Consider the following 26416-nt stretch of genomic DNA (forward strand, 5'->3'; position numbering starts at 1 on the left):
GGCTTCATAAGAGAAATTTTTGGGCTTAAACGTCAGACAATAGATCTGGCAATCCAGCAGCGAGGCGGCCGCATAATAATTCCGGGCTTAACCGGCAGACATTAGGTCTGGCAATCCAATAGTGAGGGCGGCTGCATAATAATTCCGGGCTCAACCGGCAGACATAGGTCTGGCAATCATAACAATTCCGGGCTTAACCGGCAGACATTAGGTCTGGCAATCCAATAGCGAAGGCGGCTGCATAATAATTCCGGGCTCAACCGGCAGACATAGGTCTGGCAATCATAATAATTCCGGGCTTAACTGGCAGACATAGGTCTGGCAATCATAATAATTCCGGGCTCAACCGGCAGACATAGGTCTGGCAATCATAATAATTCCGGGCTCAACCGGCAGACATAGGTCTGGCAATCATAATAATTCTGGGCTCAACCGGCAGACATAGGTCTGGCAATCCAATAGCGAAGGCGGCTGCATAATAATTCCGGGCTCAACCTGCAGACATAGGTCTGGCAATCCGATAGCGAGGGTGGCAGCTAGGGCGGCTGTATAATAATTCCGGGCTTATCCGGCAGGCCAGAATCTAAAAAAATCCGGCGGCGAAGGAGGCTGCATTAAAATTTTTATGCCTAACCCGTAGACAATATTTCTGGCCAATCCAACTCGAGGGCGGATACTGAATAGATAAAATTCCCCGGCTTAACCGGCAGACTATAAGTCTGGCAAGCTAGCGGCTAGGGCAATGGTATATAAGAATTCCGTATTAATCGTCGGACAATCGTCTGTCAATCCAGCAGCGTGGTGAGCTGCATAAAATTTCCGGGCTTCACCGTCAGACAATAGGTCTGTCAATCCAGCAGCGTGGTGAGCTGCATAAAATTTCCGGGCTTCACCGTCAGACAATAGGTCTGGCAATCCAGCAGCGTGGTGAGCTGCATAAAAAATCCTGGCTTAACCGACAGATAATAATTCTGGCAATCCATCAGCGATGGAGGCTGCATAAGAATTCCGTCTTAAACAGCGGACAATATGTCTAGCAATCCAGCAGCGTGTTGAGCTGCGTAAAAAGGTTCCGGGCTTAACCGGCGGACAATATTTCCGGCAAACCAGCATCGAGGATACTGAATAAAAACTCTCGGGCTTAACCGGCAGACAATAATTCTGGCAAGTTTAGCGGCGCGGGCAAGGCTGTATAAGAATTTCGTCGTAATCAGCGGACAATAGGACTGTTGGCTGCATAACATGTTCTGCCTAGGCATGACCTAGCTGGCCTGGCTAGAGCGGCTGCAGGCCGCGTGGGAAACAGCGCTGGGCACACGCCGACACTTGGGAGGAACCTAGCTTTTACATTTAGAACATAAGATAACACATTACCTTGGAGAAAGTTGAGTACTGTAGACCGACCCTAGCTTTTCAGCTTGTGAGGTTGAAGGGCCCCCTGAGATAAACTCAACCAGGGTGGGGCTGTGATCGTGGTACAATCGTAGTTTTCATGGCTTCTTGAAATCCCAAGAACACAAGAGTCCTAAGTTATTCCTTTTTCTTGCGAAGCGAAGCGTGTTTGTAGCGTTTGTAGCAAAAATTTGTTCTTTGACTTGTGAAGCGGGGCGAGGCTGTAGCAAGAAAGAACGCATGTCGAAGATGAAGATGAAGCCACCCAAAAGATGGCACGGGCATGAATAGCTCGTAAGTGGCGGCCCTTTCGAGCCATCACCAGTATCAAGAGCTGATACTGGAGATCTGTGGAGGTGCAAGTGCACTCAGCGTGACGGGAGATGTCTCCCATGAATGTGTCCAAGATGACGATTAAACCATCGAAAAGGTGGCACGGGCATGAATAGCCCGTAAGTGGTGGCCCTTTTGAGCCATTACCAGTATCAAGAGCTGATACTGGAGATCTGTGGAGGTGCAACTGCACCCTGCGTAACGGGAGATGTCTCCCGGACCAAGTGGTGACCAAATGGTGGTGAAACGCATGTCCCCTCCTCTCTTCTTATATAGGCCCCCCGCGGCGCTCCGCACGCTGCGCTGCGGATCGCGCTGTGCAACTGTCTTCTCCTCCATCAGAAATTCCTCCGCATTCCTACGTAATGCAGCGGTTATTTTGTCACTGAAGGTGACTTTATTATTCCAAAACAATTGGGATTTATCTAGATACGAGAGCCAGATTAATTACAATATTCAGTAGCACTTGTATTTCACTAATTGCATGATTTAGGAAGCTAGACTGGGTACTTATTTTCCAATGACGAAATACTTTTTTCATATATTCAAATCTTACTGAAGTCAAATGCTTCTTAGGTAACATACAAGACTTATTCTCTGTTCTCAATTGACGTTAATTTTAACATAAGTGCTTAACCATGATTGATAATTCCTCCTAATTCTGTAATATCTTTCATAATTTTCCTAGTTTGACGACTCGACACGGGGGGGGGGGGAGGGGTGGCGTCCCCGTTTCCTACACTATGAGCTCACATCCCTCTGGTGGGGGAGGGGGCCTTCCCTAGCAAGTCGGGTCACTACCAACTTTTAATGTTACATCTTGAGAACAGAGAATAAGTCTTGTATGTTACCAAAGAAGCATTTGACTTCAGTAAGATACTTTCTTGTATTACTGTTACAACTCCCTCGCTCAAGTATTTAAGAAACTTTGTGTTAAACTATTTAACACGCAGTTTCTTATCCCAATTCCTTACTCTATAATCAACAATCTGAACCAGAGCTTCCAAAAATAACAAAAACTATTCTATCTAATTATCAGTGACGACCAGCAGGTTGTCTAGTAATAATCACAAATACAAAATTGAAAAATCCAGGGATATGAATCCCGACTATGCTGTTGACAGCCCAATACATCTGAGAAAAAAAACATCCTATCCCTGAACTGATATAACTAAATACAATATCCTTAATCCTTCAGCAAAGCTAGCTAGCAAAGATCATTGGCTCTTTCTTAGCCATACACGTGTTCCATCTAGAACACGAATTTAAACACAGATTGAAATCTCAGTCTTTCAGGAGAGGAACACTGAACTCCTCAAAGTTCATCCAGGTGTTCCACTCGTCCTTTTCTTCAAAAATCTAAGGCCCACATGACCTTCCCTAAGATTAAACAATCAAACACAATATATCATTTATTTATGAATACTACTAATATCACAGTTCTAGCTGAAATTACAGCATAAGGGTGTTCACACTATCACTTAAGTGTTAATTGTTTCTTTAGTTCGCCCCTCTTGCTCTCAAAGCACAGAACAGGACATGACAACAATTTTCCAAGTACCTGTTGTTCTAGATACCGTACAATAGATTTTCATTAGACAATGTTATTTAACCAAAATTTCCATATTTCCCTCCAGAATTCTAGTAACTTATTTTCTTGGTTTCAACATTTAATCACTATTATTTCAAACTCATGTTCCTAGGTATTCATAAGCATTACGTTAATATTATAGAGCAAAGATGACATTTACTTTTCCTGTTTCACAATAGTTCATGAACAAAAAACATCGATGTTAGAAGACTGACGATTAGTTGATTGTAGTTCCACGACCATCAGTTGTTGACTGTAGAGAATCTTGATCCTCTTGTACTACATACCAGTTACCGCTGAAGGACAATAGACTGTCGTCCGAGAACTGAGTGTTGAGTGACCAGTGACAGCCTATGACTGGCTGCCGCCTGTCGGGTGAACCTCGCTAACGAGACGCGACTCATCACTCATCTTGTAGCCCACAAAACAGTCTTGATAGAAGCGACTGAACCAGTAGCTGAACCGCAGGAGTGCAGGACTTAGACGCACAACGATGTCTCGTGACGGAGGTAGCTGCAGAAAGGCGTTGAGGTGGGCAGCGTGTTGACAGAACAAGTGGCTCCCAATCTTCAGTCACCATGGTTCACTTCATCTCAGGCGGGTCTTGATGACACCAGACTACTAGACCGTAAACACCATGCGTGTATACCCTTGTACAGTTAACCTCGGGCCGAGGGAGGCTGTGGCCCGCTTCTACGGCGAGTAGACTGTACTCTGTAGGGAGCCCGTGTCGTTCATCTAGTGTCCGCCTCGTTCCGCTTGCGTTACAATAGACGACGTAACCATGGATCCAACGACGAGAATAATTAGTACTGCTACATGCTGGCTCCCTCTTCGATTTTTCCACAATTACTTCCGATCTGTTTGCAGTCTTGACGACGCAGCTGGTGGGTGGTGAGGACGTCGAGACAACCACCCACGATGGTGTAAAACGTTGACATCTGGTGACTGCATCCTTGTAGACAGCATACTGAGCCAAGACAACCTCGTTAGTGACGTGAGGTGTCGGCTGGGTGACTGGTGTATTGTCACTAACCCTAAATAACCATGTGATTAGTTACTGGGTCTGGTGGGGGAGGACTTTGTGTAACGTGTCTCCCCTTGGTCTTCTCAGATAGGGTTCACGTGTGGCTGGGACAACTGGACAGGTGTACAACTCAGACCTGGGAAAAGACAGATAAGAACATGGCGGAAGCATGGATATAACTCTGGGTTTGTTGGAAGTTGGAAACCCCAGAGCAAGGTAAAGTCTGCTATCTGAGTTAAGTACAGTTAAGAAATCAACATCATTGTTGCCTCTACAGGAAAATTTAATGAATTCTAAATTATACTAACTAAGGGAGTTACTTTAACCTTTACTGTACAGTGCGAGATCTTGTTACCATGGGGTGACGAGAGTGCACTTGACTACTGACGAGATTGTAGAGGGTCATTCTCCCCATCTGACTCGTAACTTGAGTCATTAGTCAGCTCCGCTGGGTCAGGAATTAGACTTGCTGAAGGCAATTCTTGTTCCTCCCTAGCATGGTAAATCTTCAACTTATTAATGTGGACAGTTCTTTCCACCTTATCCTCAAATACTCCCATTATGACAAAATTTACAGGGCCGTCTTTCTTGATCACTCTGTACGGCCCTCGCCATCTAGGAGATAGTGAAATTGAAATTGAAATAAGTTTATTGAGGTAAAATACACACAAAGGGATGAGGTAGCTCAAGCTATTCTCACCCCGTTCAGTACATCGTGTTAATACATACATAGACACACACCACAAGCAATAAACGTATTACCGAACATTCTGAGATCTAGGAGCTAGTTTCCTACTCTGATTGGCGGGTGCAGTTTTATTGATTCTCAAGACCAGGCTGCCCTCCTTCAATTCGAGAGGTCGTACATTACTGTCATAATAGTGAGCATAACGACCCCGTGCTATTCTTGAAGCCTCAGCTGCAACTCTCCAAGCATTCCTCATTTTATTGAGACCTTCTGAAGGATAATCCTCTCCTTACGCAACATTGTGTCTGTTAAGCAGACTTGATGGGAAATTGCATGATTGACCAGTGTCAAGGATGATTCAAGGATGATTAATACCCAACCCCTTGCATGATTGCAAGGGGTTGGGTATTAATAGACTGGTGGGTAGCAGTATTCAGAGCCAGCTGAACATAACGTAGGTGTTCGTCCCATGAGTTTGCATCGCGTTCAGCAAGGATTGCAAGCATATCCTTAACTGAACGGTTGGTACGTTCAGTCATCCCGTTTGCTTGAGGGTGGTAAGCTGTTGTAAAGGTTGAGGTAGTCTCCAATATCTTACAAACTTTTCTAAATATCTGCCCATTAAATTTCTGACCTCGGTCCGTAACTTAAACTTTAGGAGGCCCAAATACAGTTACGAACCTGTTCAAGAATGCTCGGGCAACAGTATGAGAATCCTTTTGAGGGATGGCGATCAAGGTGGTGTATCTGGACAGATGGGCCACTAATACCAACACGTACCGATTGCCCGAATGGTTGCAATGGAGATCAATCAAATCAGCCCCCACTCGGTCTAGCGGTTCTGAAATATCCGGAAATTCCTGTAGTGAGGCTTGTACCTTAAGGGCACCTTTTCTCCTCTGAGAATTGGGGCAAGTCTTGGCGTACTTAATTACTTCTGACAACATACCCGAAAAATAAAAGAGAGACTTTGCTTTCAAGTGAGTTTTAAAGATACCCGGGTGACCTGCAACCTTAGATGCATGTGCCAGCTTTAATGCTGCCGATCTTAATTCGTCTGCCCCTTCACCATCGGCCATGGTGAAGGGTGAGAAGACCTCTGTACAGGACAAAAAGAAAGATGGAGGACACAAGAATCATGTTCAGAGCAGTCGGCCTCCCATTTCATCCAGCAAGCACACTGGGGCCAATAGGAGTAGCAATTCCAGTGCCAAAGTTGCCACCGAGAAGGGTCTAAAAGCCACTAGGCCCCAAACCTGCACAACATTAAATAGTGCTCCCACAGAACTGGACGCTCTCTGGCCAATGCTCAAAACTTTGGTCACCGAGTTGATCGAAAGTCTGCTGTCATCACATGGAATCAAGCAAACCACAGAGACTCGGAAGATAATTGAGCACAAGCTCAAGAAATTCGAAGATGTAATATCCACACCGTCAAGACAGCAGGGCAGGAGACACCCCCATAAAAAAACAGATAGAGTCCAGCTCGTCGGAAAGCGACATTGATGAGTCAATTTCAGGTCCACTAAGAACCTATACACAATTGCAACTTCCATGGCGTGTTCATCAGACTCCATGGATACCACGGAATTATCAGCAAATTCCAAGAACCTAGAGGTCTAAAGATCCTGCAATGGAATGCGCGCTAAATTGCAACACTTGCAATGCATAGCAGCAACCAAGGGTATAGACATCCTGATACTACAGGAGAGCTTGCTTCGAGCCGGATTAGAACCTAAAATCTCAGGCTATCGAGGCTTCTTCCTTCCATGGATCAATGGGCAATCCAGGGGATGTGCAATCTATGTAAAATGTGACCTGATCTCCAAGTCCATAACCAGCCCACCTAATTGTGGAGCAGGGACAGAGGTAATGGGAGTTACCATTGAGCTAAGACACGACAAACTTGAAGTGTTCAATGTGTACAGGTCTCCACATGCCGAAATGGATCTCTCTGTGTTATTTGGACACGCGACAACAACAAACACAATCATTTGTGGAGATTTTAATGCCCATCATCGATTGGCACTGGGCTCGAACACAACAAATGAAGCCGGCATTCACATTACACATCTACTGGACCAGATTCCAGAAATACAAATCCTAAACAAGAATGAACCTACCCACATCCAAGGAGGCAGATTAGACCTAACCTTCGTTTGAGCCTCCCTAAGAGATGCAGCAACATGGTCAGTTGAGCCCACACTCACAAGCGACCACTATGGGGTCCAAATTGATCTTCAGTTAGACCTACCCACCCCACCTCCGTCTCCATCTGAAGCCTGGAACTTTGCTTTAGCAAACTGGGACCGATTTCAAAACCTCATTTCAGAGTGGCAAAGAAACTATGATCTTCCCGAAGACATTAATCAGGCAGAACAAGAATTTGTCAAAGCGATTCAAAGTGCCGCCAACCACTCAATCCCACCGAAAAAACAGTCCACCGGACACCATAAAGATCATTGGTACTATTGCGAACGTGTCAAAGAACTCAACCATAGACTCAACAGAACAAGAAAGCTATACAAAAAGCAGCCAAGTGACCGCAACAGGATCTTACTCTGTGAGGTCAAGGAACATGTGCATCGAGAGACCAGACAAATAAAAGAACAAAAGTGGCTGGAATGGTGTTCACACCTGAATGAACACACCTCTCTTGGAGAGATGTGGCAGCAAATTCACCGAGCCAAAGGGAATAAAACCCCTAAAGCTCCACACCCCAAGGATCCTCAACAGGAAGCCGAAGTACTGGCAACCAGGTTTGCAGAGAGAGCAATCAACTTCCACCAGATGTATTAGCAGTGCAGACCGGACTAGAGGAAGAAAGGTGGCACAGAATCCTTACAGCATGTGAAGAAGTCTCTGACACTAATGCCCCCTTCACACTGGATGAGCTCAATCGGGCTAAGAAAACTCCAAGGATACATCCCCTGGAGCCGACAAAATAACCTATAAAATGATTAGAAACCTCGGCCAAAGGGAGACGCTGCATACCTAAGGTTAATTAATTTAACCTGGACTTCTCAAACTAGACCTACAGCTTGGAATAGAGCAGACATAGTGCCGATCCCAAAACCCAAAGATCCAGCTAATCCCAGGCCCATCTCTCTCCAAAGCTGTGCAGCCAAGACGGCTGACAGAATGGCACTCAACAGACTGGAGTGGAAAATGCCTAAACTGCACTATGATATGTATGCCTGTAGAAGAGGGGTTGGAACAGTGGAATGTATTACAACTCTGTTAGCCCACTTGAATGACAGACCAGGAATGCTGATATTCCTGGACCTCGAAAAAGCCTTTGAACTGGCTAGCGCCTAAGCTATTCTCTGCTGCCTCATTGACAAAGAGGTCAGAGGCAACCTGCTCTCCTGGACCAAAAACTGTCTCATAAACAGAGAAGCAAGAGTAAAACTTCATGGCACAGTCTCTGAGTACAAAAGACATGAAAATGGTACACCGCAAGGAGGTATTCTCAGCCCTCTTCTCTTCAACTGTTTAATGGAAAGAATAATGAGGTTGAAACTTCCACATCACTGCAGGCTGCTAAGCTACGCGGACGACTTTGTCATCATCATAAAAGGAAGGGATGCGGCGCGCCTTGCACCCAAATGCTTAGACTGCATCAGTAAAGAGGCAAAACAGATTTGGATCAAACTCAACCCCTCAAAGTCAAAGGCCATGCCCATAAAAATAGCGAAGCCCAACATCCAACTCACAGTACAGGGTCAACCAATTGAATGGGTCGACACCTATCAGTATCTAGGAATCATCCTGAACACACACATGAATTTTAATGCTGAGGTCACTTACTTGAGAGAGCGAACTGCGGTCCGGACGGCAATCCTCAGGTCGCTAACCTCCCTTTCTGGAGGAGCCAATCTGCAAGTCCTTCGCACATACTATGTACAGGCAGTCAGATCAGTGATCGATTATGCCGCACCTGCACTCACAAATCTATCACACCAACAGTGGAAAAAGCTTGAAGTTGCCCAAAACAATGCTATGAGAGCCGCACTGGGAGCCCCCATGTGGACCAGGCTTGAAACTCTTAGACTGGAGACGGGTTTGCCCTCTCTACAAGAAAGAATATCACAAAGGACAGCTACAATTGTCAGTAAGATAATTATTTCTTCTGATCCAATCCCAGTACGGCAGGCCTTGGTGGTTGGACTAGGCCAAAACAATGGAAACTCTTGGGTTGCAAGAGCAGGAAAAGTCCTAAACAGACTACGTTTAAAAAACATGATTCTTGATAGAGAAGGTGATCATCCACACCCAAATTACACTCCTTCCGCGCCGTGGGAAGAGCCTACTTTCAAAATAGTAATAGAAAGTCTCCCAATGAAAAAGGCTGCCTATGATCCGACAATCCTAAGGCGCATAATAGAAGAGCAAATGTATAGCATAGCAGTAGCAGGAGCCACCCACATCTTCACAGACGGATCGGTGGACACAGAATATGAGAGTGCTGGCGCTGCTCTTTGCACGACCAGCGTACAGGCATATTGGATACTGGGAGGACTAGTATCATCAACCCAAACTGAGCTGTTTGCCATACAACAGGCATTCGCATATGTGATTGCACAAAACACTCAAAATGCAATCATACACACAGACTCAAAAGCTGCACTTCAAATACTAGGACAAAAACAGTGAAAAGATAATGTGGAAATAATTACCACCATTTTGTATCTTGGAGCAGTCGCTAAAGGCAAAGGACTCAACATAACTTTAAGCTGGATCCCATCCCATGTTGGAATCCCATTAAATGAAAAAGCTGATGAAATTGCTAAATTGGCAACTCGTCATCCAGTGATACATAAAACAATTCAACCCAGCCTAGAGAACATAAAAAACATCATCACCAAAAAACTCTCACATCTCAACAAAGCCTACCTGCACCAGAGAATAGCTGAAGGTTTGCCATCTGCAACATGGTATCTTCAGGAAACCAAATTAGAAAGGTTAAATATCCCAAAAGGAATCCACAGGGAAATAGCAGTTAGGCTATATAGACTACGTCTAGGTTACAGATGCAACTGGGAGATTGGTGAACCCCGACAGAGAGAGTGCATCATCTGCCAACTGTCACAGAAAAGCCATTACTTCACTATCTTCTGGAATGTGAAGCAACCAATGACCTTAGAAGAGCTTTAAGAGTTCCTGAATCATGCAGTGGCCACCCTGAAGCCATCAACACAGCAACTCTCCTGGTCAACAAAGGTGTCCAGCAGCTGGACACCCTCATAAAGACTGTGAAGCAGTATCCTCCCCCGCGATAACAGCTTGATGGTTAAATGCAAACTCAGAATACTCAGAAAAAAAATGGACCATTTACGGGCTATTCATGCCCGTGCCACCTCTTGGGTGGCTTAATCTTCATCAATCAATCATCAATTCGTCTGGAATAACTAGCTGGAATACTGCTCGATCTGCCTGACTATTTACATAGTATAACACTCCCTCCTTTCACTCGAATTCATGCATTGTAAATTTACGATTTTTGGGCGGATAATTTCCCCCTTCTAAATATTCAATAATATCTTTCCATCTATCTTTGCATCTAGGTTCATTCCTTGGAATTCTCTCATTTTCTCAGATGAAATGTTTTCAATATTCTGGTTAACGTTAATAGTAGCGATGTTCCTACATAAAGTATCCGGCACTACATGTGACGGTCCAGGCTTGTAAAGGATCTGGAATGAGTGTGCAGACAATTCGTGAGACCAGCGTGACATTCGTGGGCATTTTGTGCGTTTCTTAAAAATGTGTGTTAATGCTCTGTGATCAGTGTAGATTACAAAATGACGTTGAAAAAGATAAGGTTCAAAATATCTAACTGACTCTACCACTGCGAGCGCCTCCCGATCCGTGGCCGAATAAGGAACCTCTGGTCCTTTGACCTTCCTACTGAAATAGGCCACTGGATGGGGGAAATTTTCACTGTCTCGTTGCATCAAGCATCCACCAGACATGTGGTGGAGGTGAGGTCCCTTGATTGTTTCAAGCGTGGGTTGGACATGTATATGAGTGGGATTGGGTGGTTATAGATAGGAGCTGCCTCGTATGGGTCAATAGGCCTTCTGCCTTTGTTTTATAACTTTATAAGCAGGTATGATAGAGAAATAGGCCATAGGTTCTGCAGGCATTAGACAACCAACTGCTAGAAAAGCGAGGTCCAAGGGCCAGAGCTCGGTTCTGCAGGCACAAATAGGCAAGTTGAGGGAGACACGTTGAAGTGAGTTGAGGCCTTTATAAATCAACATTATAATCCCCTTGTCATCCTCGCCAGGTCCCGAGAGCATCCCATCTCCAATGTTTGGGTCTCCAACTGATAACCTTCCGTCATGTACGATGTACAGCCTACTGGGAAGAATTTAGACCCAAATGTCCTGAGGAAATTAAGATTTAAGAGGCACATAGGAAACTAGTCTGGAAATAGAGTTGTGGACGAGTGGAATGCCGGCAGCAGTATTGAGAAAAATAGTTGAACAGGATACAAGAATGGTATGCATATAATACACGATCCTTCAGACCTGAGATGTGCTTCTAACATTCAGAATAAATTAAACAAGCAGAAGTTCCTTTAATATTTATTTTTCAATATTCACTGAACAAGTGTTGTTGATATTTATGATTAACTTATTAGCTACAACACTTATTATAATAGATTGAAATAAATTAAAGTGAGCATGAGTAGATGGTAGATGTTTGTGATCTCAGGTCGTGTAACATAGAAGTGTCTATAGGCCCTCGGCCACCTATTTACGCTCTACATATATATGATTTATGGTTACACAGGTCGTGTAACATAGAAGTGTCTATAGGCCCTCGGCCACCTATTTACGCTCTACATATATATGATTTATGGTTACACAGGTCGTGTAACATAGAAGTGTCTATAGGCCCTCGGCCACCTATTTACGCTCTACATATATATGATTTATGGTCTTGTCTGTGGAGGCCCAGACATTTGTGGATGTCCAGACATTTGTGGAGGTCCAGACATCTGTGGATGTCCAGACATCTGTGGATGTCCAGACATCTGTGGATGTCCAGCCATCTGTGGATGTCCAGCCATCTGTGGAGGTCCAGACATCTGTGGATGTCCAGCCATCTGCGGATGTCCAGACATGTGTGAATGTCCAGCCATCTGTGGATGTCCAGACATCTGTGAATGTCCAGACATATGTGGATGTCCAGACATCTGTGGATGTCCAGACATCTGTGGATGTCCAGACATCTGTGGATGTCCAGACATCTGTGGATGTCCAGACATCTGTGGATGTCCAGACATCTGTGGATGTCCAGCCATCTGTGGATGTCCAGACATCTGTGGATGTCCAGACATCTGTGGATGTCCAGCCATCTGTGGATGTCCAGACATCTGTGGATGTCCAGACATCTGTGGATGTCCAGACATCTGTGGATGTCCAGACATCTGTGGATGTCCAGCCATCTGCGGATGTCCAGACATGTGTGAATGTCCAGACATCTGTGGATGTCCAGACATCTGTGGATGTCCAGACATCTGTGGAGGTCCCATTGATCCCATGGGACCACCCATTAGAGGCTGCATCCCTGGCATCATACCTGGTGGCATGCTTGAGCCACCCATCATTGGTGGCCCCATCATAGGTCCTCTTGGACCCATTGGGGGCATACCCATGTTGCCTGGTATGTTTGCACCAGCCATGCCTGGAGGGCCCATGTTCCCCATTCCTGGCCCTATTGGGGGACCTCCAGGACCACCCATGTTCTGAGGCCCTGAACCGCATGTACCTTCTTGCCCAACAGGACCTCCTGGACCTCCTTGCATGCTGCTCGGTGGAGGAATGGCTGCTCCCTTTGGAATCTTCCTGGCTTTAAATGCAGCAGTTGTTGCATCAATCAGAGACTGAGCTTGGTCCTCCATCCACTTCTGGTAGTACATTTTGACATTTTCCTTGTGTTTTCGCCCTCGCAGTGAGTCTTCCGCACCGAGGGAGAGTCATGTGTGAGGTAGGTGTCGCAGTAATCACAGTAGTATTTTGCCATGATTGAGCGTCGTCAGGTTAGGTTTGGGTCCAATGACCTACTTGGAATAAAAGATTTCAAGCTATGGTGAGCCCGTAGTGGACTTAGCTATCACAGGTGTGGGGCGGTAACTGACCAACCCGCGGCTGCTTAGGGTTATATAGCTGCTGCCTCAGGCGCCAGAAGTTGCTGGATGCTGGAACTTGTCTCTCCGTTTTGTTAATAAAGTATTTTATGTTTTACATTCTGATAAAAGCATTAAAGTTTAAAAATGCATCATATTAATAAATGTGAATGTTTAGGCTATTTATGAATAAAAAGAGGGGTAGAAATACCCTAAGCTACTCTATCATTTTGAGATGTATCTTATTACCTCAATAAACTACCACAATAAAATAAATAATAAACTACTCAATAAAAATACCACAAGATCGTCTTCATATTGAAAAACATAAATTAATAAATGAGTCGTAACATAGTTTTACAAATGGCCGTTCGTGTTTAACAAATTTGCTATCTTCTTATTCCAGCATAGTTGAGGCAGTTGATAGTAATAAGGTTTGCGATGTTGTGTACCTTGACTTTAGCAAAGATTTTAATAGTGCCACATGAAAGACTGATTAAAAAATAGAAGCTCATGGTATTGGGGGTGATATATTAACTTGGATTAGGGCATGGCTATACCAAAAGAAACAGAGTTAGCATAAATGGAGTTAAGTCAGAGTGGGATAATGTTGTTAGTGGAGTGCCTCAAGGCTCTGTCCTGGGACCTCTGTTGTTTATAATATATATAAATGATTTAGATTCAGGTTTGAGTAGCAACATCTGTAAATTTGCAGATGATACAAAAATCGGTAGGGAAATTAACACGGAAGAAGACTCACTATCACTTCAAGTTGATCAAAATAGGGTTTTGGAATGGTCAAAAGATTGGCAGATGCAGTTTAATGCTGATAAATGTAAAGTTCTGAGGCTAGGTAATGATGATAGAGTTACAAGATACGAGCTAGATGGTTTTGAGATTGCGAAGTCGAATTGCGAAAGGGATCTGGGAGTTATGATAAGTAAGAATTTAAAACAAAAGGATCAATACATGAATGTTCGTAATAAGGTAAATAGGACACTAGGATTTATTAATCGAAGCGTTAGTAACAAGACACCTGGTGTGGTTCTCAAGCTATATCTTGCTCTGGTTAGGCCTCATTTAGATTATGCAGTTCAGTTTTGATCGCCGTACTATAGAACGGAAATAAATTCACTTGAACGTGTCCAGCGTAGAATGACTAAGTTAACTCCCCAAATTAGAAATCTTTCATATGAAGAAAGATTAACAAAGCTTAAATTGCATTCACTGGAAAGGCGAAGAGTTAAGGGTGACATGATAGAGGTTTACAAGTGGATGAATGGACATAACCGGGGGGATATTAAAAGGGTATTAAAAGTATCAACACAAGACAGAACACGAAACAATGGGTTTAAATTGGATAAATTTAGATTTAGGAAAGACTTGAGGTAATTACTGGTTCGGTAACAGGGTTGTTGATTTGTGGAACCAATTACCGCGTAACATTGTGGAGGTGGGGTCCCTTGATTATTTCAAGCGCGGGTTGGACATGTATATGAGTGGGATTGGGCGGTTATAGATAGGAGCTGCCTCGTATGGGCCAATAGGCCTTCTGCAGTTGCCTTTGTTCTTATGTTCTTATTCATGTCCAATCCACGCTTGAAACAATCGACGGACCCCACCTCCACCACGTTACGCGGTAATTGGTTCCACAAATTCAACTGGTTAGAAATGTTAAAAAAGAGATTAGGAAAGCAAAAAGAAACTATGAAGTTCGCATAGCAGAGCAAGCAAAGTCAAATCCTAAAGGGTTTTTTCAGTTATATCGAACTAAGACTAGGGAAAGGATAGGTCCATTAAAATCTGAGACAGGTCAAATAACGGATAATGACAAGGAGATGAGTAGTATTTTTAACAAATATTTTATATCTGTATTTACTAAAGAAGAACTTAACAATATGCCTTCAGCCGAACAAGTCCATGTGGGTGGGGATGAGGACAGGTTGACTAGTTTAGCAGTTACCAGGGAGGATGTAATTAAACAATTAGAAAAACTAAAACCAAACAAATCCCCAGGGCCAGATGAAGTGTTTGCCAGGGTGCTTAAAGAATGCAAAGAGGAGCTTTCCGAGCCACTGTCTACCATATTTAATAAATCAATAGAGTCAGGCAGAGTGCCAGAGTCATGGAAGGTAGCTAATGTGGTACCAATTTTTAAGAAAGGAGATAGATCACTTGCGTCAAACTATCGGCCAATTAGCCTAACGTCTATTGTGGGAAAGTTACTTGAATCAATAATTGCAAATACAATTCGTCTCCATCTTGAAAAACATAAATTAATAAATGAGTCGCAATATGATTTTACAAATGGCCGTTCATGTTTAACAAATTTGCTAACTTTTTATTCCAGCATAGTTGAGGCAGTTGATAGTGGTAAAGATTGTGATGTTGTGTACCTTGACTTTAGCAAAGCTTTTGATACAGTGCCACATGAAAGACTAATTAAAAAAATAGAAGCTCGTGGTATTGGGGGTGCTATATTAACTTGGATTAGGGCATGGCTATTCCAAAGGAAACAGAGAGTTAGTAAGAACATAAGAACATAAGAACAAAGGCAACTGCAGAAGGCCTATTGGCCCATACGAGGCAGCTCCTATTCTATAACCACCCAATCCCACTCATATACTTGTCCAACCCGTGCTTGAAACAATCGAGGGACCCCACCTCCACAATGTTACGCGGCAATTGGTTCCACAAATCAATTGTTCCATAGTATAAATGGGGTTAAGTCAGAGTGGGATAATGTTGTTAGTGGAGTACCTCAGGGCTCTGTCCTGGGACCTCTGTTGTTTATAATATATATAAATGATTTAGATTCAGGTTTGAGTAGCAACATTTGCAAATTTGCCGATGATACGAAAATCGGTAGGGAAATTAATTCGGAGGAGGACTCACTATCACTTCAAGTTGATCTAGATAGGGTTTTGAAATGGTCAAAGGATTGGCAAATGCAGTTTAATGCTGATAAATGTAAAGTTCTGAGGCTAGGTAATGATGATAGAGTTACAAGATACGAGCTAGATGGTGTTGAGATTGCGAAGTCGGATTGCGAAAGGGATCTGGGAGTTATGATTAGTAAGAATTTAAAACAAAAGGATCAATGCATGAATGTTCGTAATAAGGCAAATAGGACACTGGGATTAATTAATCGAAGCGTTAGTAACAAGACACCTGGTGTGGTTCTTAAGCTATATCTTGGTCTGGTTAGGCCCCATTTAGATTATGCAGTTCAGTTTTGGTCGCCGTATTATAGAATGGATATAAATTCACTTGAACGTGTCCAACGTAGGATGACTAAGTTAATTCCCCAAGTTAGAAATCTTTCATATGAAGAAAGATTAACAAAGCTTAAGTTGCATTCACTGGAAAGGCGAAGAGTTAGGGGTGACATGATAGAGGTTTACAAGTGGATGAATGGGACATAACAGGGGGGATATTAATAGGGTATTAAAAATATCAACACAAGACAGAACACGAAACAACGGGTATAAATTGGATAAGTTTAGATTTAGGAAAGACTTGGGTAAATACTGGTTCAGTAACAGGGTTGTTGATTTGTGGAACCAATTGCCGCGTAACGTGGTGGAGGTGGTGTCCCTCTATTGTTTCAAGCGCGGGTTGGACAAGTATATGAGTGGGATTGGGTGGTTATAGAATAGGAGCTGCCTCGTATGGGCCAATAGGCCTTCTGTAGTTACCTTTGTTCTTATGTTCTTATGTAATCAACAACCCTGTTACCGAACCAGTATTTACCCAAGTCTTTCCTCAACCTAAACTTATCCAATTTATACCCATTGTTTCGTGTTCTGTCTTGTGTTGATATTTTTAATACCCTATTAATATCCCCCCTGTTATGTCCATTCATCCACTTGTAAACCTCTATCATGTCACCCTGAACTCTTCGCCTTTCCAGTGAATGCAACTTAAGCTTTGTTAATCTTTCTTCATATGAAGGATTTCTAATTTGGGGAATTAACTTAGTCATCCTACGTTGGACACGTTCAAGTGAATTTATATCCATTCTATAATACGGCGACCAAAACTGAACTGCATAATCTAAATGGGGCCTAACCAGAGCAAGATATAGCTTAAGAACCACACCAGGTGTCTTGTTACTAACGCTTCGATTAATAAATCCCAGTGTCCTATTCGCCTTATTACGAACATTCATGCATTGATCCTTTTGTTTTAAATTCTTACTTATCATAACTCCCAGATCCCTTTCGCAATCCGACTTCGCAATCTCAACACCATCTAGCTCGTATCTTGTAACTCTATCATCATTACTTAGCCTTAGTGTAACGGGGGGTGGGGGAAATAGCTCTATCTTGTCCATTATTCCACCCCCAGTTAACTAACGAGGCCGGGGGAAACAGCTCTCTCTAGTCCGTTATCCTGTCCTCAGTTAGCTAACTATTCTAGAGCACCTCCAGAGTTCCTAAGGCAACCTCTCTCGTTCAACACCTTGTAACCTAGGTATATGACTACCTAGGTGCTAAGACTACAAGGCGCCGTAACTTGATCAGCTACCCGAAACTCTAGAGAGAACTCTAGAACACATTTCACTGCCACAAACGTATAAGAGAAAACGAAAGGAAAGAAATGAATAGTGAAGTAATTAGTGAGGTGTGGGGTGAGAGAGGTAGAGAGGTGGGAGGAGCGAGGAGGGTCATTAGTGGAAAGTGAGAGTAGAAGCAGAAGAATAGATAGTAGAAGTAGAAGAGTAGATAGTAGAAGAAGAAATGCTGCCACCATCCATTCAAGACCATTGCATACAAGACAAGGAATGGAACTTGTCTGTATCACCAAATTCTCAAAGATGTTATCACGAGGTCATTACTAGTATGTTCCATCTGTATCATGTACTCATTAAAATCCTGAACCCAGTAGCCACAGAGGCTTTCTCACCTCAACTCAAAAACTCTAGGGAACAAAGTTAAAGACAATTTAAATAATAAATTCAATTATATTTCACATGATAACTATCATAATATAAGCAATTAAAAACTTAATGTTCAAGATTAATATTCAAAGTGAGTCATCATCCAAGAATCTGAGAACCCTACAACTGACTGCCCCTGATCATCACACCACATATGTAAACACGACCAAGTCACCTTAATGTTCAACTCACCAAGTGTCTGCCTATAACTGGATAGAGGGGGGGGGAGTCTCACCATCTGGTCACCATTTGGTCCGGGAGACATCTCCCATCACGCAGGGTGCAGTCGCACCTCCACAGATCTCCAGTATCATCTATTGATACTGGTGATGGCTCAAAAGGGGCCACCACTTACGAGCTATTCATGCCTGTGCCACCTTTTGGGTGGCTTCATCTTCATCTTAAACACATTCACAAGGGAGACATCTCCCGTCATGCAGGGTGCATTCGCACCTCCACAGATCTCCAGTATCAGCTCCTGATACTGGTAATGGCTTAAAATGGCCACCACTTACGGGCTATTTATGCCCGTGCCACCTTTTGGGTGGCTTCATCTTCATCTTAACACATTCATAAGGGAGACATCTCCCGTCATGCAGGGTGCATTCGCACCTCCACAGATCTCCAGTATCAGCTCTTGATACTGGTAATGGCTTAAAAGGGCCACCACTTACGGGCTATTCATGCCCGTGCCACCTTTTGGGTGGCTTAATCTTCATCACTCATCACTCACTCGGGGAGTCTGCAGCTGCCCAGCAGCGTCACCCCGTCCGACCGACAGCCTGTCTCGGCTGTTTGCTGTTGTCCTCCTGCTCTGCTGCCTGGTCTTCTGTCTTATCCTCTTGAATCGATTGATTGATTGATGAAGATTAAGCCACCCAAGAAGTGGCACGGGCATGAATAGCCCTTAAGTGGTGGCCCTTTTAAGCCATTACCAGTATCAAGAGCTGATACTGGAGATCTGTGGAGGTGCGAATGCACCCTGCATGACGGGAGATGTCTCCCTTGTGAATGTGTTAAGATGAAGATGAAGCCACCCAAAAGGTGGCACAGGCATGAATAGCTCGTAAGTGGTGCCCTTTTGAGCCATCACCAGTATCAATAGATGATACTGGAGATCTGTGGAGGTGCGACTGCACCCTGCGTGACGGGAGATGTTTCCCGGACCAAATGGTGCCTTAAATTCGAGAGCTGGGGTTGTTGCTGTTGCGAACTCGTTAGAAGAAGTGGTTAGAGGTGTTTGTTTGGGTTTAAACTGTTAGTAGATAGAGGTATGGGAATTGATTTGGAGGAAGGAGGTAATAAAAGTATGTGTTTGTGGGAGAAAGGAATTGGCAAAACGATCAGGGAAAGAGAAGGTCCGCAAAATAACAATTCACTTAGGGTATATTACACTAACAGTAGAAGTCTAAGAAATAAAATTAACGAATTAAATGCTCTTGTCTGCACAGAAAAAATAGATATTATTGCACTTACCGAAACGTGGATGAATGTAGAAAATAGAGAAACTATTAGCTGAATATCAAATATATGGATTTAAACTATTTCACACAGATAGATATATTAGACGAGGAGGTGGAGTAGCCATATATGTTAGGGACAATTTGAAATGTAGTCTCAAAGAGGGAATCAAAACAGAGCCACACACAGAAACTATTTGGATTGAATTAAACGAAAAAGCTAATAATATTATAATAGGAGTAATATATAGGCCACCAAATTTAGACAGAATGGAAGCAAAGCATCTATGGGATGAAATATCTAGAGCATCTAGATCTAACAGTATTTATGTCATGGGTGACTTTAATTTTAGCGGAATAAACTGGTTGAACAAAACAGGGAATAGTGAAGCAGAAGATTTTCTAGAATTAATTGACGATTGCTTTCTTACGCAACACATTAAGGAACCAACACGGGAAATAATATTTTAGATTTAGTGTTAACTAACAGGGAAACGCAAATTAATGACATCGAAATAGGGAGTGAGCTAGGGAGCAGTGATCACAAAGAAATCAGATTTAGCATAGAATGGAATAGACCAGTAGGAGAAAATTCTGTTAAAGTGCCAGATTTTCGAAAAGCTGATTTTAATAGCCTAAGAAATTTTTTGGGTCAAATTGATTGGAAAGGCTTGGGTATGGGGTGTGGGCCGGTCTTGGAGCGAGACATGAACCCAGCGATAGGTGACTTAAATGGGGATTTCGATGTGGATTCAATATATAACTTATTTAAGAATATTCTAAACAAAGCACAGGAACGTAGTATACCATACAAATTGAATAGATCGTATACTAATGACCCAAAGTGGATAACAAAGAATTTGAAGAACCTTATAGGTAAAAAGAGAGCTTGGTACAAAAGGATTAAAAATGGGGAGGTCACTTTAGAACAGGAATTCGTACAACTGGTTAGAAATGTTAAAAAAGAGATAAGGAAAGCAAAAAGAAACTATGAAGTTCGCATAGCAGGGCAAGCAAAGACAAATCCTAAAGGGTTTTTTTCAGTTATATCGTACTAAGACTAGGGAAAGGATAGGTCCATTAAAAACTGAGACAGGTCAAATAACAGATAGTGATGAAGAGATGAGTAGTATTTTTAATAAATATTTTGTATCTGTATTTACTAAAGAGGAACTTAACAATATGCCTTCAGCCGAACAAGTCTATGTGGGTGGGGACGAGGACAGGTTGACGAGTTTAGCAGTTACCAGGGAGGATGTTCTTAAACAAATAGTAAAACTCAAACCAAACAAATCCCCAGGGCCGGATGAAGTGTTTGCTAGGGTGCTTAAAGAATGCAAAGAGGAGCTTTGTGACCCACTGTCAACCATATTTATTAAATCAATAGAGTCAGGCAGAGTGCCAGAGTTTTGGAAAGTTGCTAATGTGATACCAGTTTTTAAGAAAGGAGATAGATCACTTGCGTCTAACTATCGACCAATTAGCCTAACGTCTATTGTGGGAAAGTTACTCGAATCTATAATAGCAAATAAAATTCGTCTTCATCTTGAAAAACATAAATTAATAATTGAGTCGCAACATGGTTTTATAAATGGCCGTTCATGTTTAACAAATTTGTTTTCTTTTTATTCTAGCATTGTTGAGGCAGTTGATAGTGGTAAGGATTGCGATGTTGTATACCTTGACTTTAGCAAAGCTTTTGATACAGTGCCACATGAAAGACTGATTAAAAAAATAGAGTCTCATGGTATTGGGGGTGCTATATTAAGCTGGATTAGGGCATGGCTATACCAAAGGAAACAGAGGAGTTAGTATAAATGGAATCAAGTCAGAGTGGGAAAATGTTGTAAGTGGAGTGCCTCAAGGCTCTGTCCTGGGACCTCTGTTGTTTATAATATATATAAATGATTTAGATTCAGGTTTGAGTAGCAACATTTGCAAATTTGCCGATGATACGAAAATCGGTAGGGAAATTAATTCGGAGGAGGACTCACTATCACTTCAAGTTGATCTAGATAGGGTTTTGAAATGGTCAAAGGATTGGCAGATGCAGTTTAATGCTGATAAATGTAAAGTTCTGAGGTTAGGTAATGATGATAGAGTTACAAGATACGAGCTAGATGGTGTTGTGATTGCGAAGTCGGATTGCGAAAGGGATCTGGGAGTTATGATTAGTAAGAATTTAAAACAAAAAGGATCAATGCATAAATGTTCGTAATAAGGCAAATCGGACACTTGGATTTATTAATCGCAGCGTTAGTAACAAGACACCTGGTGTGGTTCTCAAGCTATATCTTGCTCTAGTTAGGCCCCATTTAGATTATGCAGTTCAGTTTGGTCGCCATATTATAGAATGGATATAAATTCACTTGAACGTGTCCAGCGTAGGATGACTAAGTTAATTCCCCAAATTAGAAATCTTTCATATGAAGAAAGATTAACAAAGCTTAAGTTGCATTCACTGGAGAGGCGAAGAGTTAGGGGTGACATGATAGAGGTTTACAAGTGGATAATGGACATAACCGGGGGATATTAATAGGGTATTAAAAGTATCAACACAGGACAGAACACGAAACAATGGATATAAATTGGATAAGTTTAGATTTAGGAAAGACTTGGGTAAATACTGGTTCAGTAACAGGGTTGTTGATTTGTGGAACCAATTGCCGCGTAACATTGTGGAGGTGGGGTCCCTCGATTGTTTCAAGCACGGGTTGGACAAGTATATGAGTGGGATTGGGTGGTTATAGAATAGGAGCTGCCTCGTATGGGCCAATAGGCCTTCTGCAGTTACCTTTGTTCTTATGTTCTTGAATCGATGTTGTTGTTGTTTAAGATTCGCTACTCAGAACAATAAGTTCCAGTAGCACGGGCTATGGTGAGCCCGTAAGTGGAGGCTCTTTGGAGCCATTATCTGTATTAGTGGCTGATACTAGAGATGTGGCGATGGTCTTCATGATGGTTTTCAGCCTGGAGGGCTGGCTATACCAGTTATGGAGTTGGTGGGGTTAGCGTAGATTGAATTGATAGCTCTCCGATTATATATTGGGAAACCTAGTAGCTAACTCCGCCCACAAGTAGATAGCCTCCGGCTCTCTACCAAGCCACTCCTTAAACGTCGGCATGTTTGAAGGCCAATTATCAGATTAGCAGAAGCAAGGTGGAATTCGCATGATCTGACCTCAGGTCACTTGAGGTCATTAACGTTTAGAGGTGTGAGACTCAGGCCAACAACTTGGCGCCTTCTCAAATCCTTGTCTGTGACTCATGTATCTCCATGTATGATTAAATAAAACTAAACCAAACACTTTTACAGTGTTACATTAGAACTTTACATTTATCAGCATTAAACTGCATTTGCCAATCATTTGACCATTTCAAAACCCTATCTAGATCAACTTGAAATGATAGTGAGTCCTCCTCCGAATTAATTTCCCTACCGGTTTTTGTATGATCGGCAAATTTGCAGATGTTGCTACTCAAACCTGAATCTAAATCATTTATATATATTATATACAACAGAGGTCCTAATACAGAGCCTTGAGGCACTCCACTTACCACATTTTCCCACTCTGACTTAACTCCATTTATACTAACTCTCTGTTTCCTTTGGTATAACCATGCCCTAATCCAACTTAATATAGCACCCCCAATACCATGAACCTCTATCTTTTTAATCAGTCTTTCATGTGGCACTGTATTAATAAAAGCTTTGCTAAAGTCAAGGTACACAACATCACAACCTTACCATTATCAACTGCCTCAACTATGCTGGAATTGAAAGTTAGCAAATTTGTTACACATAAACGGCCATTTGTAAAGCCATGTTGTGACTCGTTTATTAATTTATGTTTTTCAAGATGAAAACGAATGGTATTTGCAATTATCGATTAAAGTAACTTTCCCAACATAGACGTTAGGCTAATTGGCCGATAGTTTGATGCAAGTGATCTATCTCCTTTGTTAAAAATTGGTACCACATTAGCAACCTTCCACGACTCTGGCACTCTGCCTGGTTGATACCTGGTTGATGGGGTTCTGGAAGTTCTTCTACTCCCCAAGCCCGGCCCGAGGCCAGACTTGACTTGTGAGAGTTTGGTCCACCAGGCTGTTGCTTGGAGCGGCCTACAGGCCCACATACCCACCACAGCCCGGTTGGTCCAGCACTCCTAGAAGGAAACAATCTAGTTTCCTCTTGAAGATGTCCACGGTTGTTACTCTAATATTTCTTATGCTCGCTGGTAGGACGTTGAACAACTGTGGACCTCTGATGTTCATACAGTGTTCTCTGATTGTGCCCATGGCACCTCTGCTCTTCACTGGTTCTATTCTGCATTTTCTTCCATGTCGTTCACTCCAGTACGTTGTTATTTTACTGTGCAGATTTGGGACCTGTCCCTCTAGTATTTTCCATGTGTATATTATTTGGTATCTCTCTCGTCTCCTTTCTAGTGAGTACATTTGGAGAGCTTTGAGACGATCCCAATAATTTAGGTGCTTTATCTCGTCTATGCGTGCCGTATATGTTCTCTGTATTCCCTCAATTTCAGCAATCTCTCCTGCTCTGAAGGGGGAAGCGAGTACCCATGTGGTCTTTTGTGTGGGTTTCTGTAAATGCACCAAATATTGAGTTCGATTCTATTAGGAGGCCATTTATAAACTTAACTTTATTTCTTGATTTTGGTATCAAGCCTTGTATGTTTGCAAATATGAATGATTCCCCACATTGCGTGTCACTTTTGGTGGGCTTTGGTCGTTCTTCCTCCCACTCTACCCCGGTCCAGGGTGTGTTGCCTGACTCTAATGATTTATTAAATATAGTAGACAGTAGCTCGCAAAGCGCCTCTTTACATTACACACAGAAACCACAATAGCGTGATGCATCACATGATGCTCAAGGGCCGTGACGAGGATTCGAACCTACGGCCGAGAGCATCCCAGACGCTGCCTTAATCGACTGAGCTACGACATGGTATAAGAATTGCAACCTGGAAATCATCTTGATTTACCAACGGATCCTGCAGTGTCTCCAAGACACAAACCAGGGTTTTACACAACTCCCCCAATGCACTCGAGCTATATGTCAATAGGCCGTTCTCCCTCTTCGCCCTTACTTCATTACACACAGAAATCACAATTGCGTGATGCGTTAAATGAACAAATCCACAAGGCCAGTGACGAGGGTTCGTCGTAGCTCAGTCGATTAGGGCAGCGTCTGGGATGCTCTCGGACGTAGGTTCGAATCCTCATCACGGCCCTTGTGGATTTGTTCCTCTTTGCATTCTTTAAGCACCCTGGCAAAAACTTCATCCTGCCCTGGGGATTTGTTTGGTTTGAGTTTTACTATTTGTTTAATAATATCATCCCTGGTAACTGTTAGACTAGTCAACCTGTCCTCGTCCCCACCCACATAGACTTGTTCGACAGAAGGCATAGAGTTAAGTTCTTCTTTAGTAAATACAGAGATAAAATATTGATTAAAAATACTACTCATCTCTTCGTCATTATCCGTTATATGACCTGTCTCAGTTTTTAATGGACCTATCCTTTCCCTAACCTTTGTTCGATACAACTGAAAAAATCCTTTAGGGTTTGCCTTTGCTTGGCCTGCTATACGAACTTCATAGTTTCTTTTTGTTCTCCTTATCTCTTTTTAACATTTCTAACCAGTTGTACGAATTCTTGTTCTAGCCTGACTTCCCCGTCCTCCTGCGTTGGTTCCTTAATGTGTTGCGTAAGAAAGCAATCGTCAATCAATTCTGTAAAATCTTCTGCTTCGTTATTCCCTGTTCTGTTAATCCAGTTTATTCCACTAAAATTAAAGTCACCCATGACACAAATACTGGTAGATCTAGATGCTCTAGATATTTCATCCCATAGATGCTTTGCTTCCATTCTGTCTAAATTTGGTGGCCTATATATAACTCCTATTATAATATTATTTGTTTTTCCTTTAATTCTATCCAAATAGTTTCTGTGTGTGGCTCAGTTTTGATTCCCTCTTTGAGAACATTTCAAATTGTCCCTAACATATATGGCTACTCCCCCTCCTCGTCTAATAGATCTATCTGTGTGAAATAGTTTAAATCCATTTATGTGATATTCAGCTAATAGTTCTCTATTTTCTACATTCATCCACGTTTCGGTAAGTGCAATAATATCTACTTTTCTGTACAGACAAGAGCATTTAATTCGTTTATTTTGTTTCTTAGACTTCTACTGTTAGTGTAATATACACTAACAGTAGAAGGGGGAACCTCTATCATGTCTTAGGGGTGACATGATAGAGGTTTACAAGTGGATGAATGGACATAACCGGGGGGATATTAATAGGGTATTAAAAGTATCAACACAGGACAGAACACGAAACAATGGATATAAATTGGATAAGTTTAGATTTAGGAAAGACTTGGGTAAATACTGGTTCAGTAACAGGGTTGTTGATTTGTGGAACCAATTGCCGCGTAACATTGTGGAGGTGGGGTCCCTCGATTGTTTCAAGCACGGGTTGGACAAGTATATGAGTGGGATTGGGTGGTTATAGAATAGGAGCTGCCTCGTATGGGCCAATAGGCCTTCTGCAGTTACCTTTGTTCTTATGTTCTTATGTTCTTACACTAAGTGTATTGTTATTTTGAGGCCCTTCTCTTAACCTGATCATTTTGCCAATTTCTTTCTCCCACAAACACATAATTTTATTACCTCCTTCCTCCATATCAATTCTCATACCACTATCTGCTAAAAGTTTAAACCCAAACAAACACCTCTAACCACTGGTTCCAACGAGTTCGCAACAGCAACAACCCCCTGCCCTCGATAGATGCACCCCATCGCGAGCATACA

The 26416-nt window shown here is 42.6% G+C and overlaps 1 pseudogene; it reads right to left on the bottom strand.

The window, feature by feature from the left end:
- Positions 1-11974: 11974 nt before the first annotated feature.
- Positions 11975-13068, bottom strand: LOC123750239 (U1 small nuclear ribonucleoprotein C-like; annotated as a pseudogene).
- Between the last annotated feature and the right edge of the window lie 13348 nt (positions 13069-26416).

The sequence above is a fragment of the Procambarus clarkii genome, unplaced genomic scaffold (assembly GCF_040958095.1).
Source record: "Procambarus clarkii isolate CNS0578487 unplaced genomic scaffold, FALCON_Pclarkii_2.0 HiC_scaffold_168, whole genome shotgun sequence".
NCBI classification, from domain to species: domain Eukaryota; kingdom Metazoa; phylum Arthropoda; class Malacostraca; order Decapoda; family Cambaridae; genus Procambarus; species Procambarus clarkii.